The sequence below is a fragment of the Mixophyes fleayi genome, chromosome 6, assembly GCF_038048845.1.
Source record: "Mixophyes fleayi isolate aMixFle1 chromosome 6, aMixFle1.hap1, whole genome shotgun sequence".
Classification (NCBI taxonomy): domain Eukaryota; kingdom Metazoa; phylum Chordata; class Amphibia; order Anura; family Limnodynastidae; genus Mixophyes; species Mixophyes fleayi.
Window position 1 is genome coordinate 7376875 of NC_134407.1, and position 18106 is coordinate 7394980.

The 18106-nt window shown below is 44.1% G+C and overlaps 1 long non-coding RNA gene across 1 annotated transcript; it reads right to left on the reverse strand.

The window, feature by feature from the left end:
• Positions 1-11016: 11016 nt before the first annotated feature.
• On the reverse strand, positions 11017-11682 carry LOC142160164 (uncharacterized). The gene is made up of 2 exons (XR_012693080.1): positions 11591-11682; positions 11017-11434 (listed from the first exon to the last, which is right to left on the reverse strand). It is a non-coding gene; the product is annotated as an uncharacterized LOC142160164 (long non-coding RNA).
• Positions 11683-18106: the final 6424 nt, after the last annotated feature.

Here is an 18106-nt window from a genome sequence, read left to right on the forward strand (position 1 = left end):
TCTCACCCTTCCTCCCCCCTCCACTCTCCCCCCAGCCACCAACTCCTTCTCTCCTTCCGCCCCACCTCGGGCGAAGAAGTCCACTCTCTCATTTCTTCTTCCCCCCTTCTACCTGCCCTCAGGACCCCATCCCTTCTCACCTTCTTCGCTCCCTTTCCACCTCGCTCACCTCTTTAATCTGTCCCTCTCCACCGGCATCTTCCCCTCTGCCTTTAAACATGCTCTCGTCTCACCCATTCTCAAGAAAACCAACCTTGACCCCACCTCACTCTCTAATTATCGCCCGATTTCCCTTCTCCCCTTTGTCTCCAAAATACTCGAGAGACTTGTCTGCAACCGTCTCTCCACCTACCTCTCTGAACACTCCCTCCTTGACCCTCTCCAATCAGGCTTCCGCCCCCTCCATTCCACTGAAACTGCCCTGGCACAAGTTACAAACAATCTCCTCTCGGCTAAAGCCATGGGCCACTACTCCCTCCTGATTCTCCTCGACCTCTCAGCGGCCTTTGAAACCGTTGACCACCCCCTCCTGCTGCACACCCTTCAGCCCATTGGCCTCTCCGGTATCGTCTTCTCCTGGTTCACCTCTTACCTTGCCGACCGTTCCTTCTCTGTTTCCACCTCTGAGTCTCTCTCCCCCTCTTCCTCCCTTCCAGTCGGGGTCCCTCAGGGCTCTGTCCTTGGACCCTTACTATTCCCACTATACACCTCTTCTCTGGGTGCACTCATCAGCACTCAACTCTATCTTTCCTCTACTGATATCTCTCCCTCCCTTCTCTCCAGGGTATCCACATGCCTCTCTGCCATCTCCTCCTGGATGTCCTCTAGATTTCTTAAACTCAATCTTGCTAAAACTGAACTCATTGTCTTTCCTCCCTCTTGTACCTCCTTCCCCTCTGACCTCTCTATCACTGTTGACAACTCCTTTATCTCCCCTGTTCCCCAACTCCGCTGCCTAGGTGTCATCATCGACTCTTCTCTCTCCTTTGCCCCTCACATTCACTCTCCCGACAAATCCTGCCGTTTCCAGCTTCGCAACATTGCCCGCATTCGGCCCTTCCTCTCCCAGGATGCCACCAAATCTCTCGTCCACTCTCTGATTATCTCCCGTTTGGACTACTGCAACCTTCTCCTTATCGTCCTCCCCCTCTCTCATCTCGCTCCCCTTAGATCTGTACTTAATGCCGCTGCTAGGCTTATTTTCCTCTCTCGCCGTTCCACCTCTGTCTCCCCACTCTACCAAGCCCTTCACTGGCTCCCCTTCCCTACAGACTCCTTTTCAAGCTCCTCACTCTGACTTACAAGGCCCTCGCCAACTCCACTGCTCCCTACATCTCTAACCTTATCTCTATTCACACTCCCTCCCGCCCACTGCGATCGTCCAATGATCGTCGCCTCTCTTCCCCTCTGATTCCCTCCTCTCACGCACGTATCCAAGACTTCTCCCGTGCCGCTCCCCTCCATTGGAACAAGCTCCCGCGCTCCATCAGAACTTCCCCTAATCTGTCCTCTTTCAAACGAACATTAAAAACCCACCTTTTCCTTAAAGCCTTCCAGTCTCATGCCTAAACTCCCACCGGTCGGCTACCTCTCTTTCTCATCCCTTCTTCCCCTTCCTTGACTCCGTCTCCGTTTCTCCCGTCTCATCCATGTCTCTGTCTGTCTTCCCCTCCCTTTAGATTGTACGCTCCTTTGAGCAGGGCTCTCCTACCTTCTGTTTCCCTCACATTTAACTGCGCTCTCCAGCTACTCAGCTCACCTCCTCTCGGTCCCTCTACCCTCTGTCTCCTCTCGCTTCTCTCTGCTCCCCTCAGTGACTCTTAACCTGTCATCCGTGCCCACCCTCTTGGGCCATAGTTACCTGCCTATACTCACTTTTCCCCTCCCTCCCTCTCTTTCATGCTGTGCCTGAGCCCCCAGAGTTATAGTGCTTACTGTTACTTGTACTGTGCTGTTTCACCTTGTACTGTGCTATTGTTTGTCCTTGTACGGCGTTACGGATACTTTGTGGCGCCCTATAAATAAAAATTAATAATAATTATAATAATATATATATATATACAAACACACACACACACACACACACATATATATATATATATATATATATATATATATATATATATATGTCAATAAGAGCCGAAACTACACATATAAAAACTAGTGGGAGAGTCCAGGATGATATCCTGTAACTGGTGTAATGGTTGGGCAGCACGGTGGTTAGCACTTCTGCCTCACAGCGCTGGGGTCATGAGTTTAATTCCCGACCATGGCCTTATCTGTGTGGAGTATGTATGTTCTTCCTGTGTTTGCGTGGGTTTCCTCTGGGTGCTCCGGTTTCCTCCCACACTCCAAAAACATACTGGTAGGTTAATTGGCTGCTTTCAAAATTGACCCTAGTCTGTGTCTCAATGTATGTTAAGGAATTTAGACTGTAAGCTCCAATGGGGCAGGGACTGATGTGAATGAGTTCTCTGTACAGCGCTGCGGAATTAGTGGCGCTATATAAATAAATGGTGATGATGATGAATAGTTATTGCCTGTCTAGTTCTAGTACTCTAGGCCCCAGGGTGGATTATACCTCCAGATACCTGTTCTATCGGCATCTAGAGCCTCAGTCACCGCTGCCGGGAGACTAACTTTGTACATGGCCGCATAGTTACATTACCCCCTTAAGAGCAGTGTTAACAGCGTCACTTATGTCAGTGACGTCATCCAGTCCTCCACCAGCGTCTTCTTTCCTCGGGATTGCTTCAAGTCGCTTCACAAAACATCGTGATAGATCCTCGTTGGGGAAGCAGCCGTTCGGACTCAAGATGTTGTGGGTGTAATCAGCACCGTTATTCCATACCCCACCCATAATAGTGACAGCGCCTACATTTTCTAACTTTTTTATTGTATTCAAACGTTTGGTGACACCAAAGTAGATTAAGAGAAATGTTGGCAACCTGTGGATCTTCAGCTATTGTAAGACTAGAAGTCCCAGACTGCCCAGGATGACATAAAACTGAAGGGTCAGTGAGGGACCTGACCTGTAGATCCATAACAGCTGGAAAGTCATAGTTTACCTATCCCTGGCAGTGAGAGTGCCCACATCAACACATTAGGTTACTAGTCCATCACCTGTTACTAGGCAGCAGACCAGAGTTAGTGGACTATATAGTAAAAGTAGTGTTATGTGCACCTTATCCCTGGCAGTGAGAGTGCCCACATCAACACATTAGGTTACTAGTCCATCACCTGTTACTAGGCAGCAGACCAGAGTTAGTGGACTATATAGTAAAAGCAGTGTTATGTGCACCAGCTAGTACAGTCTTGTATAGTCAGAGCATTACTAGGGGCTGGTGCAGAATGAGCAGTCACAAGAAGCAGGAACCAGATGTAGGTACTCACACTCAGAGATTCCACCAGGCTTGTTGTTTCCTCTGTCAATCCCGCTATGGCAGTACGTGTGGAAGGTGAGGGAGCAGTCTGAGCAGAGGATCGGTGGGGATTTTCATTGGTATGGCAGAGGCCACAACAATTAGGCAGCAGTGTATATCAACATGCTCTGCAAGCAAAGCATATTCAATGAAAGTGGGGAGAAAAAGTGTCAGTATGTCATACCGGGGTATAAAGGCAGATAATGGCATTCACAGGAAAAGAAATGTATTATTGGGCAGTCACAGGGGGTCACTTGATACTACGTGCACTATATCATTCCCAGACAGCTGAATTGATTGAATGAATGTATTGTTGAAACAACAAATCAGACTTCTAACACTTACACATAAGATCAGGGAATCCCTTTTGATTTACAATCTCCCCGATGTACCAATATGATTTCCATCTGATACTATCCCAAGCCTCGTTGCATTTAATGGCTGATAGCATGTTAGATAAATGGGGAGGCTGAATAGAGATGTACTCAGGAGGAATTTTAGGAATATTGTGTTATACTACATAACTCTTTAGGCCAAATGATACCTAAAGGAACCAACACTGGTATGTTATGGATATGTAATAAACATATCAGTGAGATATATAAATTATGACGTAAAGTGTGGGTAGCACCTGTAGTAAGAAAGAAAACTAAACAAGTGTAAAACATTGCAGCCGGACAGGGAATTATACAGTTGGTGTTTACAACATGCTGATAAAGCTGTTTACATTCCTTCTTACAGATTGTAGTTATCACCATGAAGCCTTGGTTCAGCCTTTGTCTTCTGCCACTGGTATGGACGGCCACTCACAACACTTATCCTGATGTGATGAAGCAGACAGTCTGTGCAGTGAGTGTCACCCATTGTTGGCTGTGTGGAGCCATCCCTCAGTATTTGGCAGAAGGTTTCCTTTATTAGGTATTGCCTTATGTATCGCAATAACACTTGGAGACACATAATGAACTGGTAAATAAACTGAACATGAACTGGCATCTTCCTGTTTACATAAAGACTTCTTGGAACCACAACTTTTATCAAGCTGCAACCAATCAGATTCTAGTTGTCATTTTGTAGAATGTCGTTGGTTGCTATAGGCAACATCTCCACTTTTTCAAGCACGCACTTTAGTAAATATACCCCTTGGAGACACATAATTAACTGGGATGGAACTTCTTCCTGTTTACATAAAGACTCTTTGGAACCACAAGTGTTACAGGTGAAAACAACTCTTATGAGTAAATGTATCAAGCTGCGGGTTGAAAAAGTGGCGATGTTGCCTATAGCAACCAATCAGATTCTAGTTGTCATTTTGTAGAATGTACAAAATAAAGGATAACTAGAATGTGATTGGTTGCCATAGGCAACATCTCTACTTTTTCAAACCCGCAGCTTGATAAATTTACGCCTTAGATGTTTTGCGTGTAATGAGAGATGAGGCTGTTTTCCCCAGCATAGGAAACTCCAAATGTTATAGATTGTATCTATCTATCTATCTATCTCTCTTATTGTTATTATACTATGCAGTGTACAAGGATGTACAATATATACTTCTGCTAAAACTGCCTTACTAACAGCTTAGTGAGGCTCATGGGAGAAATATTCCCTAGTAATTAAAGAGTCAAGGGGCGGTGTGTGTGGTATATAGAGATAACATTAAGCAGCTGAGTAGTGTCTCTTTAGTGACACTTCTAAATTCTCCTTATAGCATTACATACATCCATGTTGAAAATGAACAGTATGTTCTAGAATAAGGAACTGATCTATTGTTTTATGTAACATAAAGATCAGGGCTCCGGCACTGTGAAAGCTGCTTCATTCTGGAATTGACTTTGAAAGTACCAAGACACCTTCTGACTATGGAAATACCAGGACTTGTGTAAATGCTATGGAGCCCCTAAGCTAAGAATAAGTTAACCTTTTAATTTTAGCTAACTATCAATTATTGTGTAAGATAAACTGTGCAAGTAATTTTACTTATTGGTGTATTTATTGCTTCATTGGAACTCTAATCACAATAATAATATTGTCCTGCACATGACAAGTGTTCCACCCCAGGTGCCCAGTATACAAAGCAGCCCCCAATCTGGAGACTGTAGCGAGCCCATGTACAGGTTACACATCACTGGCCATACAATGAGGGGCATGGGAAAGGTTTGTTTGTTTAAGCTAAAAAAGATATCCAAGTGAGAACTTTAATTGGATGCCGGAATTCAGGACAAGAGAGGAAGCTGAGCTTTATATGCTAATAATACCATCAGTTGATACAAGTTCTGCCAGCGAACAAATGCCCCTCTTCTCCAACCCTCAGCACTAAACAACATTGTTACTGACTACATTGGGACTGTGCGTCTTCAGTAAGATAGTTGGCCTGTAGCACTCACTACCACTGCAATTGGAGTTTTTCTTTCTGTGACTTACTTAAATTATACACCACTAGTTCAACATACTTAAACAGGTACTTGCAAAAGGAGGGGAGGGGGACTGCTATAATGTGTGGAGGAGGGGAGGGGGGCTGCTATAATGTGTGTAGGAGGGGGAGGGGGGCTGCTATAATGTGTGAAGGAGGGGAGGGGGGGGCTGCTATAATGTGTGTAGGAGGGGGAGGGGGGCTGCTATAATGTGTGAAGGAGGGGAGGAGGGGCTGCTATAATGTGTGAAGGAGGGGAGGGGGCTGCTATAATGTATGAAGGAGGGGAGGGGGGCTGCTATAATGTGTGAAGGAGGGGAGGGGGGCTGCTATAATGTGTGAAGGAGGGGAGGGGGGCTGCTATAATGTGTGTAGTAGGGGAGGGGGGGCTGCTATAATGTGTGAAGGAGGGGAGGGGGCTGCTATAATGTGTGTAGTAGGGGAGGGGGGCTGCTATAATGTGTGTAGTAGGGGAGGGGGGGCTGCTATATGTGTGGAGGAGGAGGAGGGGCTGCTATAATGTGTGAAGGAAGGTGGGGTGTCTTAATATATTGTGTGATATGAGGGAAGGGAGGGGGGCTGTCTTAATAGTACATGGGTGGGAGATAGGCTTTCAATTTAATGGTGGGAATGGAGGTGGGGGATAAATAATTAATTGGTGGAGCTATTTAATTTAATACTGGGACATATTAAATTAAGATGGAGTGATGGGACCATTAATTTTATGCTGGGGCAATTGGGGCTGTTAATTGAATGTGGGGCTGGGTTTGCAAAGGAGGGCTTTTTATTAAATGTGAATACTAATTATTTTATGCCGGGGATGGCTGTGGGAAATGGTTATATTAAACGTAAATGCTATTAATTTATTGTTGGGGCTGCTTGGAGGAAGTGAAATAGGTTTATTTGTTAAATAAGAATACTTTTATTTTAATGTTAAGACTGGAGGGAGGCCTAATTATTAAATGTGGGTGCTATTGATTTAACGCCGGGGCTGGTTGGAGTTTTCTAAATTTTCCAACATTCCAGGATCCAGATAAGCAGCAACTACTGCCCCTTATATCTCCAACCTCCTCTCCATTCACACTCCCGCCCGCTCCCTACGCTCGGCCAATGACCGCCGCCTCTCCTCCACTCTGATCACCTCTTCCCATTCCAGAATCCAGGACTTTTCCTGTGCAGCCCCCCTTCACTGGAACGATCTCCCTCGCTCCATCCGTCTCTCTCCTACTCTGTGCTCCATCAAACGTGCACTCAAAACTCACCTCTTCCTCAAAGCCTACCAACCATCCACTTAACCCCCATCTCCTCCGCTCATTCTCCCCTCTCTCCCATTGCCTCAACTGGCTCCTCTTGTGCCTGGTCTGTTTACCCTCCCTTAGGATGTAAGCTCGTATGAGCAGGGCCCTCTTCCCTCCTGTCTCCATACCTGTTCTTCTGCTCCGTGTTTATTGCATCAGCCTGCCTGGAGTTTCTGAATTATTGGTACTTTTTGTTCATTGTTCTGTACTGTTATACCCTGTATAGTCTACTGTTTGTACTATGTGCGGCGCTGCGGAAATCTTGTGGCGTCTAACAAATAAATGATAATAATAACTGAGCTAAAGACACAGCAGCCACAAGTGGTGACAGTGAGAAGAACAGGTAGGAGAGACCAGGACAGTCTGACAACTGTCCTGAATCTGCTGGGGAAGACCCGAATTTGGGTGACTGTCTCACTTAGTCAGGATTTGGTCTGACTACAAGGACAGTTGGGAGGTATGTCCCACTCACACCGTACTGCTGGTGAAGGCAGAGCTGCGTGCACCTAACAGTAGTGCTCACATTATTGCCTGTTTATTTGTCTAAAATGATAACCCCCTGTTTTAAGTGCCCCGGGCCCCCCAGAGCCTTATTCCAGCTCTGGTGATACCCAGGGCTGCCAAGAGGAATTCAGGGCCCCGGTACAATAAATTTATGAGGGCCCCCCCTCATAGTTGAGCATGGTAAAAAATTTGGCGCCGCCTCAGAGGTGTGGTCATGCATTTGGTGGCGTGGCAAATGCGACATTGGGGCGTTGCTAACACATCAAAATCACTAGGCTCTCTATTCGCCAGAGCATCACATATGTCCAAGCACTCCTGACTTTCAGGACATCTAGCACTAAAATGTAGTATAAAAAAAATGCAGTGTGTACACAAAGAGTTCAGTCTTGGCCTCCACCTTACATTGGGCACAACACTCACCAAAAATTGACATTGTCCCTACTAGAATCACAACATTTCACATACTGTCCTGCTCTCTCCTACCTGTTCTTCTCACTTTCACCACCTGTTGCTGCATGTTTCTTTAGTTGCGGCTTGTCTGGATCCTGGAATGCTGGGGGCCCTATTTGGAAAAAAATAGCTACATTTAGATAATTCCAAACAACCCTGGCGTTAAATCAATACCATCCACGATTAATAATTAGGCCTTCCTCCAGCTCCAATATTACAATAATGTGCCCCTTCATCATCGCCATGCCTTATGATCACACTGTGCCCTCCATGCTGTTTTTGCCCCCTTCATCTGGCTCCCCTTCATCAGACTATACTATGCTGCTCCCCCCCTTTTTCAATCCCACTGTGCCATGCCTCCCCCCCCTTTGTAACCCCACTGTGCCATGCTGCCCACCATTTTTTAACCCCACTGTGCCATGCTGACCCCTGTTTATTAACCCCACTGTGCCATACTGCCCCGTTTTTTAACCCATCTGTGCCCCTCTCATTTTTTCACCCCCTCTGTCATGCTGCCCCCCCCCCCGTTTTTAACCCCTCTGACATGCTGCTTTCCCATTTTTTAACCCCTCTGTGCTCCCCCTCAATTTTTAACCCCTCTGACATGCTGCTTTCCCATTTTTTAACCCCTCTGTGCCCCCACTCATTTTTTAACCCCTCTGACATGCTGCTTTCCCGTTTTTTTAACCCCTCTGTGCTCCCCCTCATTTTTTAACCCCTCTGACATGCTGCTTCCCCGTTTTTTAACCCCTCTGTGCTCCCCCTCATTTTTTAACCCCTCTGACATGCTGCTTTCCCATTTTTTAACCCCTCTGTGCTCCCCCTCATTTTTTAACCCCTCTGACATGCTGCTTCCCCGTTTTTAACCCCTCTGACATGCTGCTTCCCCGTTTTTAACCCCTTTGACATGCTGCTTCCCCGTTTTTTAACCCCTCTGTGCCCCCCCTTATTTTTTAACCCCTCTGTCATGCTGCCCCCCCGTTTTTTAACCCCTTTGTGCCCCCCTCGTTTTCCTCCCTTCACTTACCTTTTCTCCTCTCTTGGTCTTCTCTGCTGCTCTGTGCTCCATTGCTCCAGACTGACTGAATGCTGGGCATGACATGATGACATCACACCCAGCATTCAGACAGTCTGAATAGAGCACAGAGCAGCAGAGAGGAGGGATGCCGGCTCCGCGATCAGGTGAGTATGTTTTGTTTTTTTTTTAAACTAGCCTGCTCCCCCCACCAACGACCGAGCCCCCCCCCCCCCCTGCCAAAAAAAAAAAAAAAAAAGAAAAGGAAAAAAAACGTTTTGAAAAAAAATATTTGAAAATTAAAAAAAATCAGCAGCGCAAGGGCCCGGGCCGGGCCCCCTGACATGCCGGGCCCGGGTAATTAGTACCCGCTCCCCCCCCCTCTCGGCGGCCCTGGTGATACCCTCGTGGTTCCTGCATTGATTCCATTGCATACTTACCAACTTTTAAAGACAGCCGTCCGGGAGGGGGTCCGTTGAGGGGGCGTGGCCACGCGGGGATGCGCCGTTTGGCTCCGCCCCCTGTCAATCATGAGACATTCTGGCCAATCGCAGCAGGGGGCGGGACCACGATGCCGCGGTTAGCCCCGCCCCCACCATCTACAACAACGGGGAGACGCTGGATCCGGGATTTTTGCCTGCTCTCTCGGGAGTCCGGGAGAACTGAGAAAAATTCGGGAGTCTCCCGGACATTCCGGGAGAGTAGGCAACTATGTTCCATTGCCTCCTTCTACCTTGCACTGGTCCCATTCTCAGATCACTTTGTAGAACATATGACCAGCCCACATTGCACTGACAATATCATTAATCCTTCCTCCTTTGTAATTACTATATCACTAGCAAACCCTTGGATTAGCTCTCTTCACTTATCCCATTGTCTGCCAACCCTCCCTGCACTGGTATTAATTCAAACCACCCCCCCCCTCCCCCAATCACTGGGCACATTTAGGGCTCATACAAAAATGTTACAAAATTAGTGTTTTCTTGCAGATGCTTGAAGCATTTCACCTTTGTGGTGATCGCAGTGGATAATAGTCATTTATTATAAGGATTATGTCTAATGCATTTTTTTACACACACACAGTGCACATTTTATATATTAAAGAGAGAGGTTTGACTGGTAGTTTGCATCTCTTGACGTCAGGGAAAGATGCTACAGAGCGGTGAGGTCTCATATGCTGCTCTGGCAGACTGATCAGATACGATTGTGCCAACATGTTACGTAATAGTTAAACTTATTAAACGCAGTCACATATGTTTCTATGAAGGGAATATTGGAAGGATGTGTTAGTAGCAACTAAACAAGTTGGAGCACAGAGGCATAAACCAGTCGTAGATCATGTAAAAGGATTCATGTCATTTTATAACACAGGACTGGCAGCATTTTCCTGCATTGCTTTAGAAATGACCCACTGTGTCTTAAGTCATCACATATGGGGTTTCCCAATTGTTACTACAACCAAATTCTAGTTCTAAATCCCGCCTACTTTTGTTTTGGCCCCACCTACAGCTGATTTGGTCCCGCCCACATGAGGCCAGTTCAAGATTTTTTTCCAGGGCCTCTTTCAGTTCCCAATTCACCCCTGTTACAGTTACTTCCCCAATAATGTTTCTCAATGGCACATCAGCGACACCCCTTTATTTGTGTTTCCCCTCATTAATACTATTACCCCCCACGCACAAACACCGTTCCATCAGTATATTACTTCCCACACATTCTTATCCCTCCACATCCACAAGCCCACTCACAGCTGCTGCATATTCAGTCATTCCCACCTAGCTCCCACTCACCTGTAAGACCTGAGTCATATAAAGACACACACAGCACCATAACACTGCATCCCGGACACACTATCAGCATGGACAATATGTGTTGTATACTACACTACTACACGCATCCATCTAAAGAACCAGTCCCACATATTGTAATTGCTTTTTATTGATGGTGGGGAGGACACAGGGGCTCAGTGGTTATATCACGGTTAGGTAGGGTAGGATCCAGAGTCTAACGGTTCATGATGATACGTGCTGCCGTTGATACGTGCCGCCGTTGGTACGTGCCGCCTTTGGTATGTGACGCTGTTGGTACGTGCCGCCTTTGGTATCGGTAGGGGTCCCATCCTGGTGGAGTGAATTTTGGTGGAGTGAAGGGCGGTGTTGCTGCGGAGAGAGTACCTGCCTTCTTCAGGTGCAAGTATGGGGATTAGCCCGTACTTACACCTGAACAAGGTGGGTACTCTCTCCGCAGCATTACTTCACTGATTACAAAGGCGGGCGGCTCTCTGATGCTTAGGTGTTACTTAGCATGACTCTTGTTCCTCTTTTTCTTGGAGTTCTTCCTGCAAAATGAAGAGAAACCTGGTAAATGACAAAGGTCTAGGGAGCCATGTGCACATTACAGACATTTTAGCAGGGCATACATATATATACTGTGAGGGGAAGACACTGGGAAAGGGGTTGGAAGTGTGTACATTTGTACTAGATTTTTAACTTACTTTGGAGGCTCCTTTAGCCGTTCGTACGGTGTTTCTTTATACTCGTTCTTCATGAAAAGTTTTTTCCAGAAGCTCATTATGGTCCCAGAAGGTTTTTCTGTAGATAAAATGCAAAATAGGAGTCATACTGGTGTCTTGAGGTCTCCAATTGCCTGTTTAGAACAGAAACTCGCCCGAGATTCAACAGAAATAGAAACTTTTATCTGATGTGGCAACACTTAATATTTTCAGATGGAATACACCATTTAAAGTACATACTTGTGGGACTACAAGTGGCAGCATGCACATGGGCACAGCTTGATACATTTACCCCCTGGGGTCCAAAAACACTTGACTGATCTTCCAATATAAACATCCTCCCACAACTAGCCTAATATATAGGAAGGAATATGTCTATCTGGGGGCTACAGTAGAAGTGAGCCCCCCAGGGCTGTGGCTGCTTCCTAGAAGGGGAGATTTAACAAATTCCTTTTCTGAATGTTTTTTTATTATTATTATTATTATTATTATTATTATTATTATGTTTCCTGCTCAAGTGTGTCCCTGTTCATTTATATAGTTTTTAAATGCCAGAGGGAAGAATTCAGGGTTTAATACAATTACAGAACTTTAACCACTATGCTTACCATTCTTCTTGGTCAATCATATTCATCGAAATGAATTACATCAAGATCATCAAAGTCCTAAAAATAGTAAAATTATATATATGAATACATCTTGGCATTGCAATATGTGAATAGTATGTAATATGTATGTAATAATAACCAGTATGGCATATCACTGGGATACATTTATTCCTGGCAGTAATAACATTTATAATTAAGGACACCTCGGACAACTTCTATCTCTTTACATTCAAGTACCAACAGCAACATTCTACTAGCAGTACATTAATCATACTGGCGTTGGCACAAAAGTTACACTATCATAGATGTCAGCTTCAATCCTACATACAGTTGATAGAGGTTTATTCTAATAATTAATATTAATATTGCTAGTAATTTCTGCATAGCTTTACTTACCATTGTGTAAACAGGTAGTTGGCCCTTGATGTTTTAGACTTTGTAACAGGCTGGACGGCCTAATATATAGTATTTTGCAGCATGACTCATAATGTGTTTACACATTATGACCTAATATGACCTCGCAGCCATTATTTGCTAATTAAAGTGGCCCCCAACAACATTTACATGTTTCAATGTTTTGGGCATTGCATGTCATTAGTTTAGAAACAAATATTAGGACAAAAAAGTTCTAATAGTGGTCGTGCGAGGTTTTCTTGTGAATGCCCATGGTTCCTAATGTATGGGTCTTTGTTTTTTTATTTGACGTATATACCAAACCTCCCAACATGTCAATAGGCTATTGAGGGACACTTAAGATTGAATTTTTTAAATTGCACTTTTTTTTTAATGAATCAGAATTACCCATGCCTCTCCGCATACTTTTGGGTTCAAGTTATAATAAAATACAGCTACTAACACTCAAAAACATTACCCCTCAACCTAATATAAAGATGTAAGCTGTAATATAATATAAAATGACCGGTGAATTGGGGGGTCCAAAGAAAGATTCTTGTGAGATATGTATAAACATGTATTTATATTAAAATAAAAAGAATGGATGTTTCTCAGATAGGAAAGCACAGTTAAATAAACGTGTGCTAAGAGGATGCAGATAAGGGAATACATATCACATAAACTGTAAATAAAGGCTTATCTGAGACATACTTGACTACCTTTTGAAAAATAATTTCAGGGAGATTGTGCAAGTAGCACCTAGACGCAGCGCACTGTCAAAGGGGCGTGTCCTGCTCTGTCCAAAGGGCGTGTCTAGCTCTAGCTGTTGGCGTATCTACTGCCTAGTACCGCCCAGGAGCGTGTCCTGAAATTACTGCTGCACAGCTTGATTAATAATAATATAGATTTTTGATATTTAAAGAATTAGGGCCAATGTATCAAGCTCTATGAACGCTATAAAATAGAGATTTTTTTTCACCTTGCGCTATTTATACAACCAGTTACCATAAGCACCTGGGCCCCCATACTCTGCATGGAGAGCTTATTATTTATCAAGCTGTGCAGCAGTAATTTCAGTGCTGTGCTGCTTGGTTATCACTGGCGCGCCATAACCTTTACAGTAACATGAAAATAATCTTTTCTTCAACCCTGTTACACATACAGATACTGGTGACGTGCCACCCATGCACAAACTACACACAAAGCTAAAAGTTCCAACTGGTGGTGCAGGACACGCTCCTGGGCGGTACTAGGTGCTAGATACGCCCACGGCTAGAGCTAGACACGCCCTTTAGACAGAGCAGGACACGCCCCCTTTGACAGTGCGCTGCGTTCTAGGTGCTACTTGCACAATCTCCCTGAAATTATTTTTCAAAGTAGTCAAGTATGTCTCAGATAAGCCCTTATTTACAGTTTATGGGATATGTATTCCCTTATCTGCATCCTCTCAGCACAACTTTTCTATCTGAGAAACATCCATTCTTTTTATTAAGAAAAATACATGTTATACATAGGTCGTCAGCGAGGTCTTTCTTGTGAAGCCCCATTCCCGGTCATATTTATGATTATATTACAGCTTACAACCTGTATAGTATTGAGGGACTTAGATTTAATTTTTTAATTGCTTTTTTTACTGAATCAGAGATTCTTGAACCCAGAAGTATACGGAGAGGCATGGGTAATTCTCTGATTCATTAAAAAAAAGTGCAATTAAAAAAATTAAATCTTAAGTGTCCCTCAATAGCCTATTGACATGTTGGGAGGTTTGGTTTTTACGTCAAATAAAAAAACAAAGATCCATACATTAGGAACCATGGGCATTCACAAGAAAACCTCGCACGACCACTATTAGAACTTTTTTGTCTTAATATTTGTTTTCAACTAATGACATGCAATGCCCAAAATATTGAAACATGTAAATGTTGTTGGGGCCACTTTAATTAGCAAATAATGGCTGCGAGGTCATATTAGGTCATAATGTGTATAACATCATTATGATGTCATGCTGCAAAATACTATATATTAGGCCCTCCAGGCTGTTACAAGTCTAAAACATCAAGGGCCAACTACCTGTTTACACAATGGTAAGTAAAGCTATGCAGAAATTACTAGCAATATAATTATTAATTATTAGAATAAACCTCTATCAACTGTATGTAGGATTGAAGCTGACATCTATGATAGTGTAACTTTTGTGCCAACGCCAGTATGATTAATGTACTGCTAGTAGAATGTTGCTGTTGGTACTTGAATGTTAAAGAGATAGAAGTTGTCCGAGGTGTCCTTAATTATAAATGTTATTACTGCCAGGAATAAATGTATCCCAGTGATATGCATACTGGTTACTATCACATACATATTACATACTATTCACACATTGCAATGCCAAGATGTATTCATATGTATAATTTGACTATTTTTAGGACTTTGATGATCTCGATATAGTTAATTTCGATGAATATGACTGGACCAAGAAGAATGGTAAGCATAGTGGTTAAAGTTCTGTAATTGTATTAAACCCTGAATTCTTCCCCTCTGGCATTTAAAAACTATATAAATGAACAGGGACAGACTTGAGCAAGAAAAATAATAATAATAATAAAAAAACATTCAGAAAAGGAATTTGTTAAATCTCCCCTTCTAGGCAGCAGCCACAGCCCTGGGGGGCTCACTTCTACTGTAGCCCCCAGATAGACATATTCCTTCCTATATATTAGGCTAGTTGTGGGAGGATGTTTATATTGGAAGATCAGTCAAGTGTTTTGGACCCCAGGGGGTAAATGTATCAAGCTGTGCCCATGTTCATGCTGCCACTTGTAGTCCCACAAGTATGTACTTTAAATGGTGTATTCCATCTGAAAATATTAAGTTTTACCACATCAGATAAAGTTTCTCTTTCTGTTGAATCTCGGGCGAGTTTCTGTTCTAAACAGGCAATTGGAGACCTCAAGACACCAGTATGACTCTTATTTTGCATTTTATCTATAGAAAAACCTTCTGGGACCATAATGAGCTTCTGGAAAAAACTTTTCACGAAGAACGAGTATAAAGAAACACCGTACGAACGGCTAAAAGAGCCTCCAAAGTAAGTTAAAAATCTAGTACAAATGTACACACTTCCAAACCCTTTCCCAGTGTCTTCCCCTCACAGTATATATATGTATGCCCTGCTAAAATGTCTGTAATGTGCACATGGCTCCCTAGACCTTTGTCATTTACCAGGTTTCTCTTCATTTTGCAGGAAGAACTCCAAGAAAAAGAGGAGCAAGAGGCATGCTAAGTAACACCTAAGCATCAGAGAGCCGCCCGCCTTTGGAATCAGTGAAGTAATGCTGCGGAGAGAGTACCCACCTTGTTCAGGTGTAAGTACGGGCTAATCCCCATACTTGCACCTGAAGAAGGCAGGTACTCTCTCCGCAGCAACACCACCCTTCACTCCACCAAAATTCACTCCACCAGGATGGGACCCCTACCGATACCAAAGGCGGCACGTACCAACAGCGTCACATACCAAAGGCGGCACGTACCAACGGCGGCACGTATCAACGGCGGCACGTACCAACAGCGTCACATACCAACGGCAACACGTACCAACAGCGGCACGTATCATCATGAACCGTTAGACTCTGGATCCTACCCTACCTAACCATGATATAACCACTGAGCCCCTGTGTCCTCCCCACCATCAATAAAAAGCAATTCGAAAATATGTGGGACTGGTTCTTTAGATGGATGAGTGTAGTAGTGTAGTATACAACACATATTGTCCATGCTGATAGTGTGTCCGGGATGCAGTGTTATGGTGCTGTGTGTGTCTTTATATGACTCAGGTCTTGCAGGTGAGTGGGAGCTAGGTGGGAATGACTGAATATGCAGCAGCTGTGAGTGGGCTTGTGGATGTGGAGGGATAAGAATGTGTGGGAAGTAATATACTGAGGGAATGGTCTTTAAAGTGTTTGTGTGTGTGTGTGGGGGGGGTAATAGTATTAATGAGGGGAAACACAAATAAAGGGGTGGCGCTGATGTGCCATTGAGAAACATTATTGGGGAAGTAACTGTAACAGGGGTGAATTGGGAACTGAAAGAGGCCCTGGAAAGAATTCTTGAACTGGCCTCATGTGGGCGGGACCAAATCAGCTGTAGGTGGGGCCAAAATAAAAGTAGGCGGGATTTAGAACTAATAGAATTTGGTTGCAGTAACAATTAGGAAACCCCATATGTGATGACTTAAGACACAGTGGGTCATTTCTAAAGCAATGCAGGAAAATGCTGCCAGTCCTGTGTTATAAAATGACATGAATCCTTTTACATGATCTACGACTGGTTTATGCTTCTGTGCTCCAACTTGTTTAGTTGCTACTAACACATCCTTCCAATATTCCCTTCATAGAAACATATGTGACTGCGTTTAATAAGTTTAACTATTACGTAACATGTTGGCACAATCGTATCTGATCAGTCTGCCAAAGCAGCATATGAGACCTCACCGCTCTGTAACATCTTCCCCTGACGTCATGAGATGCAAACTACCCGACAAACCTCTCTCTATAATATATAAAATGTGCCCTGTGTGTGCTTCAAAAAATGCATTAGACATAATCCTTATAATAAATGACTATTATCCATGCGATCACCACAAAGGTGAAATGCTTCAAGCATCTGCAAGAAAACACTATTTTTGTAACAATTGTGTATGAGCCCTAAATGTGCTCAGTGATTGGGGTGGTTTGAATTAATAACAGTGCAGGGAGGGTTGGCAGACTGGGATAAGTGACGAGAGCTCATCCAAAGGTTTGCTGGTGATATAGTAATTACAAAGGAGGAAGGATTAATGATATTGTCAGTACAATGTGGGCTGGTCATATATTCAACAAAGTGATCTGAGAATGGGACCAGTGCAAGGTAGGAGGAGGCAATGGAATCAATGCAGGAACCACGAGCGTATCACCAGAGCTGGAATAAGGCTCTGGGGGGCCCGGGCTACTTAAGCAGGGGGTTATCATTTTAGACAAATAAACAGGCAATAATGTGAGCACTACTGTTAGGTGCACGCAGCTCTGCCTTCACCAGCAGTACGGTGTAAGTGGGACATACCTCCCAACTGTCCTTGTAGTCAGACCAAATCCTGACTAAGTGAGACAGTCACCCAAATTCGGGTCTTCCCCAGCAGATTCAGGACAGTTGTCAGACTGTCCTGGTCTCTCCTACCTGTTCTTGTCACTGTCACCACTTGTGGCTGCTGTGTCTTTAGCTCAGTTGCTGCTTATCTGGATCCTGGAATGTTGGAAAATTTATAAAACTCCAACCAGCCCCAGCATTAAATCAATAGCACCCACATTTAATAATTAGGCCTCCCTCCAGTCCCAACATTAAAATAATAGAACTCACATTTAATAAATAGACCTATTTCCCTTCAACCAGCACCAACATTAAAGTAATAGTATTCTTATTTAACAAATAAACCTATTTCGCTTCCTCCAAGCAGCCCCAGCAATAA